We start from the raw sequence: 18706 nt of genomic DNA on the forward strand, positions 1-18706 counted from the left end.
AGGTGTGAGAGATGAAACATAGATAAAGCAGAGGGAGGAAAGGAAAAGAGAATGTGAAAGAGAGAGAAAGACACAAAGAGAGGGCTAAACAAAGACAAGCCTTGGCCAATACACCAGCCTTGGTCTCATCTGTTTACAACGACCCACAAACACACATACACAGGCAAAACAACTGTCGAATACAGCAAGAAATCACAGCTAGCCCAACTGGTCATCAGAGTGGGTTAGGCCTCATCCCAGAACACAACACCGGCTCTTAACCCACAAACCCACCATCAATCACACTCCACCATTGACAGAACTGTCCCCTTTTACTACCCTTGTGTGAAAATCAATCCTGTTAAACTTTCATAACTCCAAGGTTTGCCCTGCTGCGCCCAGAGGGGGGGGGGGGGGGGGGGGTTACTGGAGATCCTGGCAACCAGGGTGGATTTCAAACGCGCCATTGAAGCGCTTCATCTGACACCTCTACAAAGCCCCCCCGCCTCGCCACGCTGGGAAACGTAGGATAAGGACCCCATCTTAGCTGAGAAACAAAGACCAGGACGACACGGTCAAGACTTATTGTTGCTGAGAGCCTGACGCTGTCTCACACACACACACAGACACACACACACACTCCTCCCAGCTGAGCCACACCCACAGGAAGGCCAGAGTCTCTGCCCACACACAGCCTCCAAGCGTTCACAAACAGCCCATATACTGTACCAGGCACACGCACGCACATATACACACTCATGCACAGCCTCTACAGCCTGCAGTGTACCCCCCCCCTCCCAACACACACACCCCGCACGGCAGGGACAAAACAATGACCTGTGGAGGAGCTGCAGGAGACAGAGAGAGACAGAGAGAGACAGAGAGAGAGAGAGAGACAGAGAGAGAGAGACGGAGAGAGACAGAGAGAGAGAGACAGAGGGAGAGACAGAGGGAGAGAGAGAGAAAGACAAGAGAGAGAGAGTAATGGAGGGGGTACATCACCACAGAGAAAAAAATATTCCAACCAAAACAGGGAACTGACTTCTATGTACAATACCGGCAGAGCATTCATAGTCACACCCCACACAGCACACTAGCAAACATCACACAAACACATGAGAGAAGTATAAACACAGCCAAAAAAAGAAAAATACATCATCAGTTTGTCATCCTTGGCTAGACACAAACAAGATGTCTTTGTCCTATCTGGGTTGTTTTGGCTAGTCCCGTTTTTAAACATTCCAGCCAGTCAAACAAACCAGTCAGCCAGCCAGCCAGCCAGCCAACCAGACAGTCAGTCAGTCAACAAACCAGTCAGCCAGCCAACCAACCAGCTAGTCAGTTAGTCAACCAATCATCAAGCAACCAGACAGCCTGCAAACCAGACAGTCAGCCAGCCAACCAGACACTCAGTCAGTCAACCAATCATCAAGCAACCAGCCAGTCAGCCAGAGCAGGCCCCCACAGGCCCCAGTCAGTGTGCCTGGTCGAGGGTGCAGCAGGGCCCAGTCAGTGTGCCTGGTCGAGGGTGCAGCAGGGCCCAGTCAGTGTGCCTGGTCGAGGGTGCAGCAGGGCCCAGTCAGTGTGCCTGGTCGGGGGTGCAGCAGGCAGGATATCCTGTCAGAGCGTGGAGGAGGAAACATCTTAGCCGCTCTCGCTCAGGAGATGAGCTGGCGAGGGGGACACAGCTCAGCAACACACATCCTGTTTCACATGTACAAGATTGACCACACACACACACACACGCTACCACACTAATACACATGCTCAAACACTCATCAACACAAGCACACCTCCACATATGCACAGTAACACAGATACGCGCTCAAACACACAGTGATTGAAGATCGTCCTCTGGGTGTGTGTTAACATGCTAACTACGCGTCGCTAGCTACAAACAAAGACCGAAGCAACCGGAATTGTAGAACAATTGTTGAACAATCGTAGAACAAGAGTCATAAACAATGGCCCAATAAAATCGCAGTTAAGAAGATTAACAGCATCTTGACAATGAGAGCGTTGGAGCTGTAATAAGAGGTGCTTTAAGGACCAGCCCTCAACCCAGCATTCCCAGTCAGAATCTTATCTGGGGTAATTAAAGATAATGGGCCCAGCTTGGGGTGGATTGCATTGGGACTGTCCTTAATATTTCCTCGCGACAGGATATGGTGCTATTGCTCCGTCCTGCAATGGTTTGGGCCGTTTCCCTCCAAATCAAAGCAGCAGGCGTCTCCAGCACCGCAGGCAGCCCTGAACAACAACCCAGAAACTAGAAACTCTAAAGTTATTGCTTTTCCCCCCCCCCCACAATATACTGAACTACATTTAATACCCCTAACTGTGTGAGTGAGCACCTGAAGAGGCCAGCATTTCCATTCAGTCTGCTCTGCTCTTCCCCCACCCCTCAACACTAGCCTAGCCTCCTTGGTAAAGCACCATTTATTTAAAAAATTAATAAATAATGCACTCATTTAGCCAGTGCTTTTATCCAAAGTTGTGTACACTACATGGGGGAATTCGAACCTGCAACCTATTCACCAGTAAAGTGCTCTGGCAACCACTGAGCGAACCCCCTCCTCCACCACTAAAGCCCTGGTTAGAGAGGCAGGGCTGGGCTAACCAGGCCGCCTGGCCTGCTACTTCCTGGTGGTGCAAGGGCGGCGCGGCCTTCTTACAGTGCCTGCCGGCGGAGGAACCACACAGAGAGATACGTTCCACGCCACTGAGAAGAGACTCACCCGGAAACCTTGACGACAGGCAGAGAGGAGGCTGCCGTGTCCTCGCCTCTACACCAGGACCAGAACCTCGAACCAGGAACCAAAACCAGGAACCAGAACCAGGAGGAGAATAATCACAGGGCTTTCACACGTCAATCCTCTGCTCTGCTTGAGCCAAACACCAACAGTCACAAAACAAGAGAGTGCTGCCTCGCCTCGGCCACAGAGGAAGAGAGTCAAAGATAAAGAGAGGGAGGGAGGGAGAGCGACAGAAAGAGATGTTAGTAGAAGGAGGAAGTAGGCGTATTTGACAGAAGAGGAAATAGGTCTGGAACAGACTGTGGTAGAGGGGAGAGAAGAAATTACTTATTTTAAAAAGCGGTAACATTTGAAAGACAAGAGCTAGCTGCCGGAGAGAAGTGGGGAGGCCTTATAAACACAGCCTAGCACCTGTGTGCTAACGTTAAGTGCTGTCAAACACACATACACTAACGCCACTCACTTCAACGGCTTACCGACAACCTGTCAACAAAGGGTCAACCGCCGTTACGTGTGTTAGTCTGAAGTAACTATTATTAGAGTTGAAACATTTCCAAAGGAAAGTTACTCAATGAACAACACACACACACTTTCACTTCCACCCTCGGCTGCCCCCCTCGTTGCTGATGTAACTGAGGCAAACCGGATGTTTCTGAAACGAGTCACACACGCGAACCCGCTAGTGACACCAGTTTGAGAAGTCCGCCCAGAAGTGGTTGGCACCATGGATCTTTACGAATCATTAGACCTACAGTCGTCTCATCCATAGTGGGAGGGGGGGCAGAGAAAGAGAGAGAGGTCATCTAGAGAGAGATGAGAAAAGAATAAGAGAAAGAGAAGGCTAGAGAAAGAGAGAGAAAAAAGCTAGAGAGAGAGAGAGGACTAAGGAGAGAAAGAATGAAGTGGGCTACAGAGAAAGACGGCGATGAAGAAAGAGAGAGCCTGTGTGAGAGGTGAAGATAGGTCAGCAACATCAGCTCTCTCTTTAAAGGCTTCAGTTCCACCTTCATTTCACCCCATGTCCCCCCTTGGAATGTTTCTTGGATGCAACCATTCAGGGGAGCGTATTTAGGGCTCGGATCTGGCACATTTATGTCACTCATGTAGCTCACTGGGTCGTCTTTATCGGTCGCTAAAGCTAAGTATGCTAATTAACGAGCCCCAACGGCCATGAAACACATTCAACTTCTTCCAAGCCTACAAATATCTCCTATGCATGTCTTCACATGCCATGTGACATGGTAACAATATAGAGCTAAGGAGTCACTGAAGAATTGTAGCGTACTGGTACTAGTTCCTCTCCCAGATCAATAACACCACACTTTCAAGAGTATCATCCAACCTGACAAGTACAGTACAGTACACACACACACTTGTTGTCGTCTAGCAAAGCTTCGAAACTGCCGAGCTAGCATCGAGTTATCGGTCTCCTTGGATATTAAACTTCAACTTACACCAGAATGAGGACAAATTGGCTTGCGGAAATATACCTTGCCTGGGGCCTTGTAACAGACAATCATTTGGACAGGGAGAGGCCAGTCAGTGATAAAAACCAATACAGCTGGCCTATGCTACAGTGTCCAGGCTGGACACCACAACAAGCCGTTTTATTCGCTAGTTCTACGGAGAATGATTCGTTTAAAAGTTTTGGGACCTCCTAACTTTTTATTCAACACGGAGCGACGCGTGCCGACTGTGTGGATACGAGGAAAATAAGTAGCCTATTGGATCTTAACTAGCCTGACGTTGTCATACTCATAATTCTAGTCAGAATATGAGTCTGAGAACTCTCCGTTGGGCTTTGACTACAAGGCGTGTTTCAAACGAGCCTGGAAAACAAATGCCTCTTCGCTCAATTGGATAGATCTACAACCAATCAGAGCAACAGAGTTTAAACATAAATTAAACTTTTACCGATTCCCTTAGGAAGGACTGCAAAAACATATTTTCCATCGACAAATGCCTTGATTGCGTCTCTCTGTTCCTCTTTCAAAATTAATGCGCTGTCGATGTCTTCTAAAACAGACTCGATGGCAGAATCATAACATCCCAGATCTCCAGTGGTAGCCATGTTTGTTCAAAACGAATTCAACTTAAGCGCTCTTTTGTGTCGTGGGTGATTACGTTACTGTTGATCATCTGTCCATCATCGTATAAAGCCCGCCCTGGCAATTTCATTGGTTCGCCCAGATTCTGGTTTTCTGTAGTTGGTCCCCAATACGAGACCCTCCAGACCCAACTTCCCGAGCAAATTTTTTTTGGGGCGGGGAGAAGTTGGGCTGGCAGCCAGGCTCGATCTTAACACCCACAGCGCAAAAACTGATTACTTATTGCTCGCTGAACAAACATTGATTAATGCTGGCATGATAATCTTTCAATCCTCTTACATCCAAATGCAAACGTAAAAACTACACTTATACCGACCCGAGCAACTCCACTTTAACACGTTACATAAGCTGCCTGTCACGCAAGGGTTTCTGTCAGTGCGTGTGCGTAGCAAAAGCACCAGTTATCAAACACAATCCTTTCCAGCTTTGAAAAATATATAGGCCTACTCTCTCATTACATAACGCAAAAACTTTAAAAAAAGAGATTAAAAAAGAGATTAAAAAAGACCAAAAGAATACATTTCAAATCGAAAACAGTAAACACTCAATTAGGAGTTTCTCCTGCTCAGGCCCTATGCTAGTTAGCAGGGTGAGATGAAGGGATGGAGAGAGAAAACAAGGGCTAGGCATAACCCACAGGCTGGGTGAGTCACTGACAGTGTGACCTTCTGCTCAAGGCCTTCCCAGTCCAGCAGAAAAACGTAACCAGGTCAACCACACGCACACACACACACACACACACCCACATAGAGTCCTATTTCAATGTTGCAGGGAGAGAAGCAGTCAGATAGGGAGGTGTGTGTGTGTTGTAGGGTAATATGGAATCAAGTACACACTTAATTTAGAAGAGGTTGGCACTTATAAACCCAACTCACTCGCTTGTGTTAAATGCAGTATCTACTTATATTGTTGTTAGCCGCTGCCGGCAGAGTAGGTGTAGGTGAAACTGACACTGTAGTTGGTACAATATGCTATTAATATTAGCTTCTCACATACTGCTGACTACCTCATCACAGCAAAGTTTCAGTGTTCATTTAACACCAGGAGTGTTTATATAAATACCACAAATGATCTCACTCAAACTTGCTGTATTTCCTGACTTCACAGGAGGTAAAATAACCTTCACAAACACTCTTCAGACAGTTGTGTATGCAGAGTACATGTCAGGAAGAAGTCATTCTAAATATGGATTTGAGTCAAGTCAAATAACACACATACGTGTTCACTCTAAAGGCGCTCTGCGAGACCGGCATCTCACTTGAACTTCCTCTCCGTTTCTTTTGCTTCTCCACTTTTTATCGTGTCAGCAGTGTTTCCCACACATAGACTAATTTGTGGCGGTGCGCCACAGAATCAACACCGGCCGCCACACATTGCGTATCGTAAACATTTTTTTTATAGCTATTTAGGTTAAAACACGGAGCATATTCGTTCAGCTGCATTTCTTTTCCCCCGCTCTCCCTCCGTCTCTCTGTTACTGATGCGTCTTTCCCACATATGCACACAGTCACAACATCAGCACACGTTAGCAACAATGCATACAGTACATATGCCGTTCTAGTAAGACCGACAGCTATATCAGCGAGCCTTCAGCATTAGTGCCGTAGCTAAAAGTCGAGGAAAGTTGAGGCTACTTTTCGCTAGGTACCTTACTCACATTTACATTTAGTCATTTAGCAGACGCTCTTATCCAGAGCGACTTACAGTACTCGAAGTTTCCCCTTCGTTCTTTTGGTGAGAAGTCTCAAGAGCTAGCTACTTACTCGGCGTCATGGAGCCGACCAGTTAAATAGTTGTTTAGCACTAGCGTTGCTACATGCATAATGCAGAAATGATATGTTAGTTGTTGTTAATTTGTGAAGGTGTGAATCATTTTGGATTAATATTTAATGTAACAAATTATTAACAAATTAACTGTGTAACGAATTATTAACGAAGGAAATATTACGACCCCCCCCCCCCCCCCCCCCCCGTCTGACAACCCCCACCCCTCCCCGCCACAATTAGATTTCTAATCTGTGGGAAACACTGTGTCAGACAACCTCCCCAGACCGCCTGGCTCAGACCGAGCTGATATGGAACCCAGGATGATAACCCTGGTGGTTATCATAGCCCTGGTGGTTATCACAGCCCTGGTGGTTATCACAGCCCTGGTGGTTATCAGGCCCTACATCATCCCTGCCTGGGGGGGGGGGGGGGGCGGGAGGAGGAGGAGGTGGAGATGAATATGTCTGCTATGCTGCGTGCGGTTGTTCCCTGCAGGGCTCCTTGTGGTCGGTCTGGACTCTCACATCCTGAAGTGTTCAGCATAGTTGTGGGATAAGGACGAAGTTGAGGAGAGGGTTAGGGGACGATGACAGATTTAAGAGGTGAGGAGAGAGAGAGAGAGAGGGTTGGAAGATCAGGAGAGGGTTTGGACAGGGACACAGTTAGATGAGGACAGGGTGGAGGGGTTAGGACAGCACTGGAGGATGAGGACGGGTGGGAAGGTAGGGGGAGAAGAGTGGGGGGAGAAGGGTGGGGGGAGTGTTAGTGCCTCAAACTGCACTTCCTCTGAACTCCTTAAACTGCCCTTGATGCTGGGGGGAGGGGCTCAGAGAGCTAACCACGCAGAAAATGTGTACCCTAACTCCTTGCGTGTGAGTGTGTGTGTTGGGAGGGGGAGGGGTTCCATGCAAATGTGCTCCCAGGTCACATGACCTGGTCACATGACCTGGGTGGGGATGAATGGGCCTTTTTGGTGTATCTGAGAGGGGAGCCTTGGGAACCAGGAACCTCATTGTCCACCAGTGAACGTGTGTAATGTGTGTGTGTGTGCCAGTGGTATGTGTGTGTATGCATGTTCTTGTGGTATGTAAATGATGGGTAAAAATGTGTGTTCCTAGGGTGTGTGTGTGTGTGTGTGTGTAAAGAGGTGGGAAGAGCATGAATATCAGCAGGAAAAAAAGAAAACCTCCTCATTCAGAAGCAGAAAAAAAACGAGAAGAAAAAACGCCCACATCATAGAATGACCTTGACTACTCCAACATCAGATCTGGATCTCTCTCTCTCTCTCCCTGTCCCTCTCTCCCTCTATGTGTCTCTCCCTCTCTCTCACTTTGAGTGGGCTGGTGTTTGAGGGGGCAGGGAATTTATTTATATTTTTATGTTCCTATTTAAAAATACCGTTCTATAAAAAAAAAAATCAAAAACTGTTCCGCTTACAAAACAAAACTTACATAAAATGCATCAAGTAACATGCCCATTCAATTATACGACCAGACCAGCGCTTTTTCTTTTTAATTGTGTAATCGGTGTTCTGTAGGGCAAACCAATAGCACTCTGTCATTGTGTCGTTTCCTGCCTCTGTTTAGCTACAGTAGCAGTCAGGAACATTCAGTTCGAGAACAAACAATCCTACCATTCAGTGTTCCCTGGCAAGTCAAAGATGAGATTGGAGTTCATGCTGTCTCAGAGGGCTTTGTGATGTTTTGTCATACTCACTGGAAAACAGAGCACATATCGTTCATGAATAAGGGTCATCAAAAATCATCTCTCTTCATCTTGAGAATCTTTCAGTCCCCAGGATGTTCACTTCCCCCCTGACATGACTCAGTGGGGTGTTCAGATGACCAGAACCATCTCCTACTTCCCCTCACGCTAAAATTACACTCTCGGACAAAACCATCCTCTGCCAATGTTCAATGACCACCCCAGAACTTGTTCTCCATGCTAAGCATCGAATCGTATTTGTAAAGCCCTGTTAACAAGCAGTGTCACAGAGGGCTCGCGTACACCAATGGAACTGCTCCTCAACCAACCTAAACCCTCGGAAAACTTTAAAAACTTAGAGGGAGAAAACGGAAGAAACCTTGAGAGGAGCAGTTCAGTGAGGAATCCCCTCCAGAGACATTTGGTGACACAGAGAGAGGTGCATACCAGAGGCTGGGTATACATGTAGTCATTTAGCAGACGCTCTTATCCAGAGCGACTTACAGTAAGTACAGGGACATTACCCCCGAGGCAAGTAGGGTGCACAACCTTCTGATTACTAGCCCGACTCCCTCACCGCTCAGCCATCTGACTCCCCGTATACTGTGATAGAGAAAAGGAAGAAACCTTGAGAGGAGCAGTTCAGTGAGGAATCCCTTCCAGAGACCTTCGGTGACACAGAGTGGTGAGGCTGGGTATACTGTGATAGAGAAAAGTACTAACTGAAAAGAAGATGCAAGTCTGACTGCAGTCTGACTGTTCCTCCGCAGGCTTGTGAGGGGCGGGAGAGCGTGTTTCTGTACGAGGCTGAAGAGAGTGCGAAGGGGTGTTTCTGTACGAGGCTGAAGAGAGTGCGAAGGGGTGTTTCTGTACGAGGCTGTAGAGAGAGTGAAGGGGTGTTTCTGTACGAGGCTGAAGAGAGTGCGAAGGGGTGTTTCTGTACGAGGCTGTAGAGAGAGTGAAGGGGTGTTTCTGTACGAGGCTGTAGAGAGAGTGAAGGGGTGTTTCTGTACGAGGCTGAAGAGAGTGCGAAGGGGTGTTTCTGTACGAGGCTGAAGAGAGTGCGAAGGGATGTTTCTGTACGAGGCTGTAGAGAGTGCGAAGGGGTGTTTCTGTACGAGGCTGAAGAGAGTGCGAAGGGATGTTTCTGTACGAGGCTGTAGAGAGAGTGAAGGGGTGTTTCTGTACGAGGCTGTAGAGAGAGTGAAGGGGTGTTTCTGTACGAGGCTGAAGAGAGTGCGAAGGGGTGTTTCTGTACGAGGCTGAAGAGAGTCCAGGCTGTACAGAACTTTTCAGGAACACAACAGTGATTCAGATGAATGGACTCAATCACAAAGCTGATGGAGAGAGAGACAGAGAGAAAGAAAGGGAGGGAGAGAGAGAAAGACGAAAAAAAATGCCATCAATCAGCACGTCTTTTCATTGGAGTGTCAGCGTGGGTGCTAACCAGACAGGAGGGTTTCGAAGAACGATCCTTCCTTCAGAGACGTGCGACTCCTAATCACTTAGCATTCACCAGCTACATCTGCTAATCTCACTGAGGGTCTCCAACATTTCTTATAGGATCAACTCTGCTCGTCTGGAAGAAGACAGAGCCAGGTGTGTAGTAATGGAGGATCTGAGCCAGTGGACAAGGCTGCTAGCTCCAGGAACGAGTCTACAGGTCAACAGAGCTGTTGTGTGTGGGAGCAAGTGTACAGATATGGGATTATGAAAACACAATACTGTAGCTAAACACTTAGCTTCCCTCATTCAAGGGAAAGCAACACACACACACACGTTAATCCGTTCTCCTTGAGGAAACTGAAAACAAAAACATGATTATGATTGCGAGGATTCACATGCCTTCTCGTCTTGGCCATAAACAGAGATTCTCTTCTGGAGAGAGAGGCAGAGACAGAGACAGAGAGAGAGAGGCAGAGACAGAGAGAGAAGTGGAGGATATTGAGGCAGAAGGAAGAGAGGCAGTGTGAAAGAGAGGCCGAGGGGAAAGAGGCAAAGAGAAACAAAATTGTGAAGGAGGCAGAGGGGAGAGAAAGGGGGGAGAAAAGGGGGAGAGACGGAGACAAGTTCAGTAATTGGTCTTCTGCTGTGACCATGGTAAGCACTACGTGTCTCACTGGAATCAGTATTCCTAATTGTCCCAGCAGTTTCACTATTACAAACTGCATCCTCAGCTTGTTTCGGACAACTAAACAAACATTTACTGGGAACGGCAATGAACCAATGGAACCATTTTGCCATCCACTAAATCATCACACAGCAGGTGCACAAAGAAAAAAGCAACAAATACATTTGTTACAGAACTGATGTAGTAATTCCTGTTGGTGCTTCTAAACATCTGAAGTCTAAATCAAGGCAGGCCAGGGTTGATCTCTGGAACTTGAAGTGTTTTGTGATGTTCAACTCTGCTGAACTGCTGGTTCATTGGGGTTCAACTCTGCGAGAGGGGAGGGGCAGCTGGGGTTAGGGTCGGAGAGAAAAAGGGTTGCGCAAGGTCAGGGTGTTTCCATGGTGATGGCTGTCTGGGTCTCTGGTAAGATACACACACTAGACTCAGTTACCAAACACATAAAAACACACACACACACACACACTAGGCTCATATCAAACACACAAATCTCTCTGGCATGCGAAGACCGAAGCCAAAACACACAAACACCTATGTGCAGACACACACACACACAACGACCAATGAAGTGATTCCCATGCAGGAAGCAATCCAGTTGTGGGATCTGTTGATGATGTGTTCCATGTATCTAAGACTCTTACAGGAAATAGCAGGATGCCTTTCAGTCCATTCAGCTCATCCTCTAAGCTGCCATTCCTGATAACTGGAACCACTTTAGTCCACTAGCGCGGGCTTAATGTCCCACAACAGTGATGATTTAAGGGTCAGATCGCATTCATAGCTCCGCATTAAACCCCATATTACTAACAACTTTTAATGGAATTTTAAGTGTGTCGCTAAAATAAGACAAACTGGCCCTTTAAAACCTCCCTCCTACTGAGAGAGTGCTGTTTGGGTCTCTGCAGTAGGTTCTGGGCGCCAGTCATCCTGCATGTCAGTTCCAGAGTGCCAGTCACCGGATCCCCGTTGGTTTGAACTAGCCTAGATTGAGACCTGCACTGAGCTAGGGAACATTTGGGATTGATTTGTAGCTATTTTTACATGTCCTACTTGAAAATAAACGGTTGTTTTTGCACAGCCACCGCACAGGGGCAGACAGCAATCAAACATCTAGAGGGTTGTCGTCTGGACGAACCAGCTTGACCAGCTTGAGGGGAAGAAAACGACTGTATTTTCCGGCGGGTCTCGTGGAGAGGCCCGTTCCATCCTACAACCCACCATCCTGAGGGAGAAAAACACTCAACCGTTTCATAACGTAAACGTCCAACATGAACCCTGAAGTACACACTCTCCATACAGCACGACGACAAAATCACTTCAGGTCGTCAGCAATGCATAACCGTTACTATTATCATCCTCCACAAAGACAGCAGCTCTCTGAACAATAATCATCGTCTTAGTTCGAAGCCGGCAGAGTAGAACAAGCAGTGTTCAACCACTACAATTAGAGCAGCTCTGATGACTATGATCCTACAGTACAGGGATAACCTGGTGTTGGTCTTACAGTAGGAGCGCGGCTACATTACTCTAGGCTCCAGCTGTAGGCCAGCACCTGCTGTTAACACGCTGGTGCATCCAGCGTTCAACTCCAACATGTAAGGATGACTGTCGACGTGAGATGTGGGAGAGAGGGAGTGGGGAGGGGGAGAGACAAAGAGGAGGGGAGGGAGTGATGAGCAGAGGGGAGGGGAGAGAGGGGGAGGCAGAACGGGGCAGAGGGAGGGGCTGAGTGGCAGAGAGGGAGAGTGAGGGGTGAGAGAGGGGTGAGAGGGGGAGAGTGAGGGGTGACAGGGGGAGAGTGAGGGGTGACAGGGGGAGAGTGAGGGGTGACAGGGGGAGAGTGAGGGGTGACAGGGGGAGAGTTAGGGGTGACAGGGGGAGAGTGAGGGGTGAGAGGGGGAGAGTGAGGGGTGAGAGGGGGAGAGTGAGGGGTGACAGGGGGAGAGTGAGGGGTGAGAGGGGGAGAGTGTCCGAGGGGTAGAGACAGAGAAGGAGGTCAACCCAGGATGAGCTGGAAGAAGGGGGGTGGGGGAAGGCTGTGAAAGACTGCAGTGACTCTAGAGATCCAGTCTGTGACTGGCACCCTGCTCCAGACAAGGAGACACTGTGGTCAACTGGGGCACACAAACTCTCTCACAGAAACACACACACAAAGAGGTGCAAGCACTCAGAGAGGGTCTCAGATACACACTCAGAGGCGTGAACACACGCGTACACACACACACACTCTGCACTGCCAGCTGTCCTCTTGCCCCCTCCCCAGGCCCCCCAGCTGTGGCTGATACATCAACTAACCCCCCCTCCCCTCCCCCCCCCCCCCCCCCTTCCCCCCAGGTTTGGGTGTCTTCCAGAGCAGTATGGGTTTTACCAAAACAAAGCCCCCCTCCCCCCGCCTCCCCAGCCTAGCGACCACAGGGAACTCTGCAGCACAGACCATAATGTTATTCGTCACACTCCACCCCCCCCCCCCCCCTGCCTCCAGTTCAGGACCTCTGCACAGCTGGCTACCTCACCACCCTTCTCAAGGACACACACACACATTCACATATTTAATATACGTGTTTGAACTGAAAGTGGGTTTTCTGTGTGTGTGTGTGAGAGCGTGTTTGTGTGTCCGAAGGCCTGAGAGACTACTCCTGGAGATGCCACCCCCTGCAGCCTGCATCTCCTCCTCACCCCCTCACTGGGTTTGGAGGGTTGGGTAAGGCAGCTCTCCTGGGTGGGGCAGCTCTCCTGGGTGGGGCAGCCCTGCTGGGTGGGTACAGCCCTGTGGTTCTACAGTCAGAGGGCTATTTCAGGGTGATGGAACAAGCATGCCTACAATTCAGACAGAACCCTGCCTGTTATGGGTTAACTATAACCAACACTTACCCAGGGGGGGAGGAGGAAGAAACAGGAGAGAGAGACAGAGAGAGAGAGAGAGAGAGAGAGACAGAGAGACAGAGAGAGAGAGAGACAGAGAGAGAGAGATATCATATGAGAATGAACAAAGGAGAGCGATTTGTGGAAAGTAAAATGTAATTTGGAGAGGTCATACTTCCTGTGTTGTGAATGATGTCATCGGCAAATAGCCCCTATTTGTCAGTGTAGGGCAGGCTGGACGAAGGCAGGCTAACAGGCTAACAGGCTAACAGGCTAACAGGCTAACAGGCTAACAGGCTAACAGGCTAACAGGCTAACAGGCTAACAGGCTAACAGGCTAACAGCGCAGAGCTAGCCTGCTGGGGGCCGCTGAGTCACAGAAAACCACAGCATGATACTGAAGCCTTCTTCAGCAGGGCTTCTGTTCTGCACAGGAAATGGATCAGGTAACACAACAGGAAGTGGCTCCACACACACGCACGCGCGCTACACAATCCTGCATGTTCTGAGTGTGTAGCTGTGCTCTACTTGTCTTTCTGAGTCTGATATGTACCCAGACCAAACCAGCAGCCTGCCACACACACACACACACACGTGCCCTCAGTGTGGCCCAGGCATGTAAGGCAATGTCACTCTCTGTTAGCAGACAGTTGTTTAGAGAGAGAAGCATACACAGTGACTGTTCTGACTGCAAGTGACGCTCACACACACACGCACACACACACACGTCCCTGGAGTCTGGAAGCGTGCTGCAGATGGGAGCAGAGCCCCCCCCTACCCCCCCTGTCCTGGATGAACCTGCAGGGTCGTCGTCTCATACGTTCACCTGACACGACGGTAATCTGTCATCTAGTCCCAACTCCATTATGAACAGAGAAAATCCCCTTAATCTGGGATTGGGAGGGATGTCACAGGGCACCTGGGAGATATTTTACGAGTGTTTTTTTCTCCCTATGTAGGGAAGATTCACGGTGTGGTGGCGAGTTCAAGGCTGGTCTGATAACACTGTCAGCCAGAGAGCCAATCAGAGAGCTGGTCTGATAACACTGTCAGCCAGAGAGCCAATCAGAGAGCTGGTCTTATAACACTGTCAGCCAGAGAGCCAATCAGAGAGCTAATACTGTCAGCCAGAGAGCCAATCAGAGAGCTAACACTGTCAGCCAGAGAGCCAATTAGAGAGCCTGGGGTAGAAGACTAAACTGCTTCCCCCAATCACAGCCACATACACTAAGTTTATATTTAATTGATCTAGCAAACGCTTTCATCCAAAGCGATATTCAAATAGTGAATCTAGTAAGTACAGAAGGAGGTCAAAGATACTATGTGGGGAGTTCTACAGCACATCAGCCAGACTGCTCCGGGACACTGAAACAAAACAGCTTCTGAAAGTTAAAAACAACCCACACCTTCAGTTAGGGGGGGGTGAAGAGCTGCCAGATCACTTCTAACCAGTAGCAGTGATAAGCAGTTGCAGTATTCACACAGTAAACCTGTCTGTTGTTATCGGGGGTACTAAAACGTCTTCGAAAACATTCAAAAACGTATTCAATTACGTCTCTAATTGTAATCCAATAGCAAGCTCTTTCCTAAGCAAACATTATCTGTCCCATACTGACTTCAATTCTGCAGTGCTTTAACTTTTCAGTGTGCTCAGCCAGAGTAAAATAAATAAATATATATAATAATTTAAAACAAAGATTAACAGAAGGCATGATCGTGTTTGTGTGTCTGTGTTAAAGATGGAATATCTATTTTCATTTGCACGCACACACACCTGGCGAAACCAAGGACACTCACCAGCAACTGGAAATGAACCGGATATAACCCAGATAGATATGATATCAGATCAGCTCAGCTGTGGAGCGCACAAAACACACACACAAAACAGTCCTACCCATCTGGCTGGGGCTATTCTTAGACGCACACCCAGCACACTAATGTTCATCTGGCTCATGCTCTAACTAAACAGCCTCTCTCCAGCCCACAGCCTCTGCCCAGCCCACAGCCCCTGCCCAGCCCACAGCCCCTGCCCAGCCCACAGCCTCTCTCCAGCCCACAGCCCCTGCCCAGCCCACAGCCCCTGCCCAGCCCACAGCCCCTGCCCAGCCCACAGCCCCTGCCCAGCCCACAGCCCCTGCCCAGCCCACAGCCTCTCTCCAGCCCACAGCCTCTCTCCAGCCCACAGCCCCTGCCCAGCCCACAGCCTCTCTCCAGCCCACAGCCTCTCTCCAGCCCACAGCCCCTGCCCAGACCGAGCCACACATCTGGGGACCCAGAAGGTCTGAGGGCCGTCAATTCAGCCCAGCGGAGGGAGGGGGGGAGGAGAGATACTGGAAGTGGAGTGTGTGTGTGTGTGTGTGTGTGTGTGTGTGTGTGTGAGAGCAGGTCACAGCTGCTTATAAGAAGAGGGGTACCTGGTTCCCTCTGCAGGGACGAGAGATCAGACTTACACAACCCTGCTGATCACAGCTGTTCTGCTCTTACTGTTTTACTGTTCTGCAGTTCCACCGTGTGCAAATCCACACACACACACAGAATTTATAACACCTCATCAAGCGTGCAGTCTAGCACTCTGCTTCCCTACGCCTGCTGTTTTCATTAAGTAGCTTCCTATGAATGCAAACATCCCCGAGGCTAGGGCAGCACACGAGCATAGCCCCTGGCTGGGGGGGGGGGGTGAGGACAGGTGTGGGGGGACAGGACAGGTGTGGGGGGGGGGACAGGACAGGTGTGGGGGGGACAGGTGTGGGGGGGGGGACAGGCTGGGGGGGGAGGACAGGTGTGTGGGGGGGGACAGGCTGGGGGGGGGGGGGGACAGGACAGGTGTGTGGGGGGGGGGACAGGCCAGGTGGGGGGGGGACAGGACAGGTGTGGGGGGACAGGACAGGTGTGGGGGGACAGGACAGGTGTGGGGGGGACAGGCTGGGGGGGGGGACAGGACAGGTGTGGGGGGGGGGACAGGTGTGGGGGGGAACACCTAGAGGCTCAGAATGATCCAAACGAACGGCGGGAAGATTGGGCCCTCTCAAAGTCAAGGGCCTGGCCGTTTTGAGAAAGGGCATGTAGTGTCTGTGGAGGTGCACCCAGAGACATCGCTTGGGGAGGGGGGTCCATTAGGGAGGAGCAGGTAGTTGGTGAGGGACGAATATATCACTGGGACTGGGATCATTTACATACATAAGCCTTCTCACGGGACAGAGAGCGACAGAGAGAGAGGGAGAGATAATGATAGAGAGATAGAGATAATGACAGATGGAGAGAGAGAAATAGGGAGAGAGAGATATGTTCTCTCCCTAAGAGAAAGTACAAGAGAGAAATGAATGAAAACAGATGGACAGAAAAAGTGGGAGATAAGGACAGAGATGGAGAAAGAGAGTCAGGCAGAGCTAGGTGGAAAAAGAAAAAAAGTGAGCAAGAACGAAAAAAAGAGGGGGGGAGAGAGGGAGGGAGGGAGGAGAGAAAGAGAGATAAAAGAAAAGAGTCAAGGACTGCCAGGTGCGAGAGAGGGAAAGAGAGAATAACAGAGCAAGGCTGCTCATAAATTGGCGAGGTTGCATTTGGTGAGGTGAGAGGGAGCCAAACGGCAGGCTGTGTAATTTATACCCCCACCCGTGTGTGATGCATCAGAATTAGCCACCAAGCGCTCCCTCCTGCCTCTGCCTTAAACAACCCAGGTCCACCTGGCAGGCGGGTGCACCGGATTCGACTCTCGGCGCCACACCAACCAATGATTGCAAAACTTGTGTCCCAACTACAATTCACAAGCTGTAGCATGGAGCAGGTTCATATCAGCCCCCAGCATTTAGCTCTGCAGCATGGAGGAGGTTCATATCAACCCCCAGCCTTTAGCTCTGCAGCATGGAGCAGGTTCATATCAACCCCCAGCCTTTAGCTCTGATGGTAAGGCATTACACGTTTATAGGGTGGAGGGCGGGGGGCATTAGACCACCAGCCGTCCCTTCCAGCTAGCCCTCCCACCCTGAGCTTGGATGAGGAGAGGGCCTTACAGCCAAGCAATTCTCCAGGGAGGACCAGGGTTCGAATGCCGTTTCATCCAACATGGCAGCAGGATGGCCACAGACCACAACTGATCTCAGGACCATAGCAAAGTCAGCAAATACTTCTACAGTACGGACAAGGATTTGAACCCTCTTGATCTGCCGTCAAATGCTCTAACCGCTAAGCTAGCCCTATCCCTATCTGACTGGGTCAAGTGTTACCAGTGCTGCTGGCATGGCACTGATACGAGAGAATGTGCCCCTGGCACCATGACACGGGCAGGGCTGCCGTGCCAACAGAACGCTCGCGTCTCCTTGGCTACAGAGTGTCTCCTCGGCTACAGAGGGAGGTGACATCATCATGACCAGGGGTCACACTGCTGAGGAAAAGGGCTGTGTGTGTGTGTGTGTGTGTGTGTGTGTGTACTTCTACTGCTGCTGTTTTGACCAATTGGTCTTACATGATGTAGGTCAAGGCTTAGGCTCCAGTAAACATATTCTGGAATAGTGTAGTAACGGTGATTTAGAAAAATGTCTACTCCTTGCTTGATGATCATGCCAATTAAACAGAACACACCTTGACTATATAATAACATGTTCTAGTTGCCTCAACTGTCAAAACACTTTTGCAGTCCCGTCGCTGTTGTTAAGGCACTGAACTTAAGCCACCTGCGTTACAAAGTGAGGGTTTGAAAGGACGGACACGCGCCCTTTCTGATTCGTTGGCCAAGTTAAACACCAAAATAACATCAAAATGAAATTAACTTTGCAAGCAGCATTTTCACACCAAGCAATCTAAATATGACTTACAAACTGGTCTAAACAAAACGTACTTGTGCTACATCTTCTTTACTTGTTATTAAATAACAGAAACAACGGTAAGAGGAAGAAACTGGACTCTCGACCACGCCAACGTCACGAGTAGCCTACCAGAATGTTTGGGGCAGTTAAGTCAAATCCTGCCTTTCACTGGCCGCTCTCACTAAAGTAGCCGACGGATAAAACATCTCTTTTTTTAAGATTCCGTGGAGTGCAGCGCTGGTGTAGGCTATGTCTACAACCAAACTGATAGAATGATGGTTTCAGCAGCCTAGCGATCGAGACATTTGAAAATCAAACTGTGCCCATTCAGAATTCCTAAAACAGTACCTTTTTTTTACGGTGCAAACATAAACACACAAACACCCCGTTCAACTGTCGAAGTCTACCTCGTCTCCGTGTGAACGTAAAACGTGATCATGTTTTTTTTCTCACAAACCTGGTAAAGCGAAGGGACTTCTCCTGCAAAGCGCTGATGTTCGGAGTTTGTGTCACAGGCAGACAGTCGGTAGTGTGTTTTTCGCTCTCTCCCTGCGCACATATAGAGCTGATGTTTTCACTTCCTCCTTCTTTCGGCGTCTG

General features: G+C 49.3%; 1 protein-coding gene across 3 annotated transcripts in view; it reads right to left on the minus strand.

The window, feature by feature from the left end:
• elmo1 (engulfment and cell motility 1 (ced-12 homolog, C. elegans)) overlaps nt 1-18706 on the minus strand; it is a 47727-nt gene extending 29021 nt beyond the window's left edge. Inside the window, exon 1 of one of the 3 annotated variants that reach the window (XM_047018607.1) lies at nt 18564-18706. The gene's annotated coding sequence lies outside the window, so the exon portion shown is untranslated. Of the gene's footprint in view, nt 1-2717; nt 2962-18563 lie in introns of those variants that run through there. The other 2 variants (XM_047018608.1, XM_047018606.1) reach the window with 2 other exon arrangements.

Source organism: Hypomesus transpacificus, chromosome 4, assembly GCF_021917145.1.
Source record: "Hypomesus transpacificus isolate Combined female chromosome 4, fHypTra1, whole genome shotgun sequence".
Lineage (NCBI taxonomy): Eukaryota > Metazoa > Chordata > Actinopteri > Osmeriformes > Osmeridae > Hypomesus > Hypomesus transpacificus.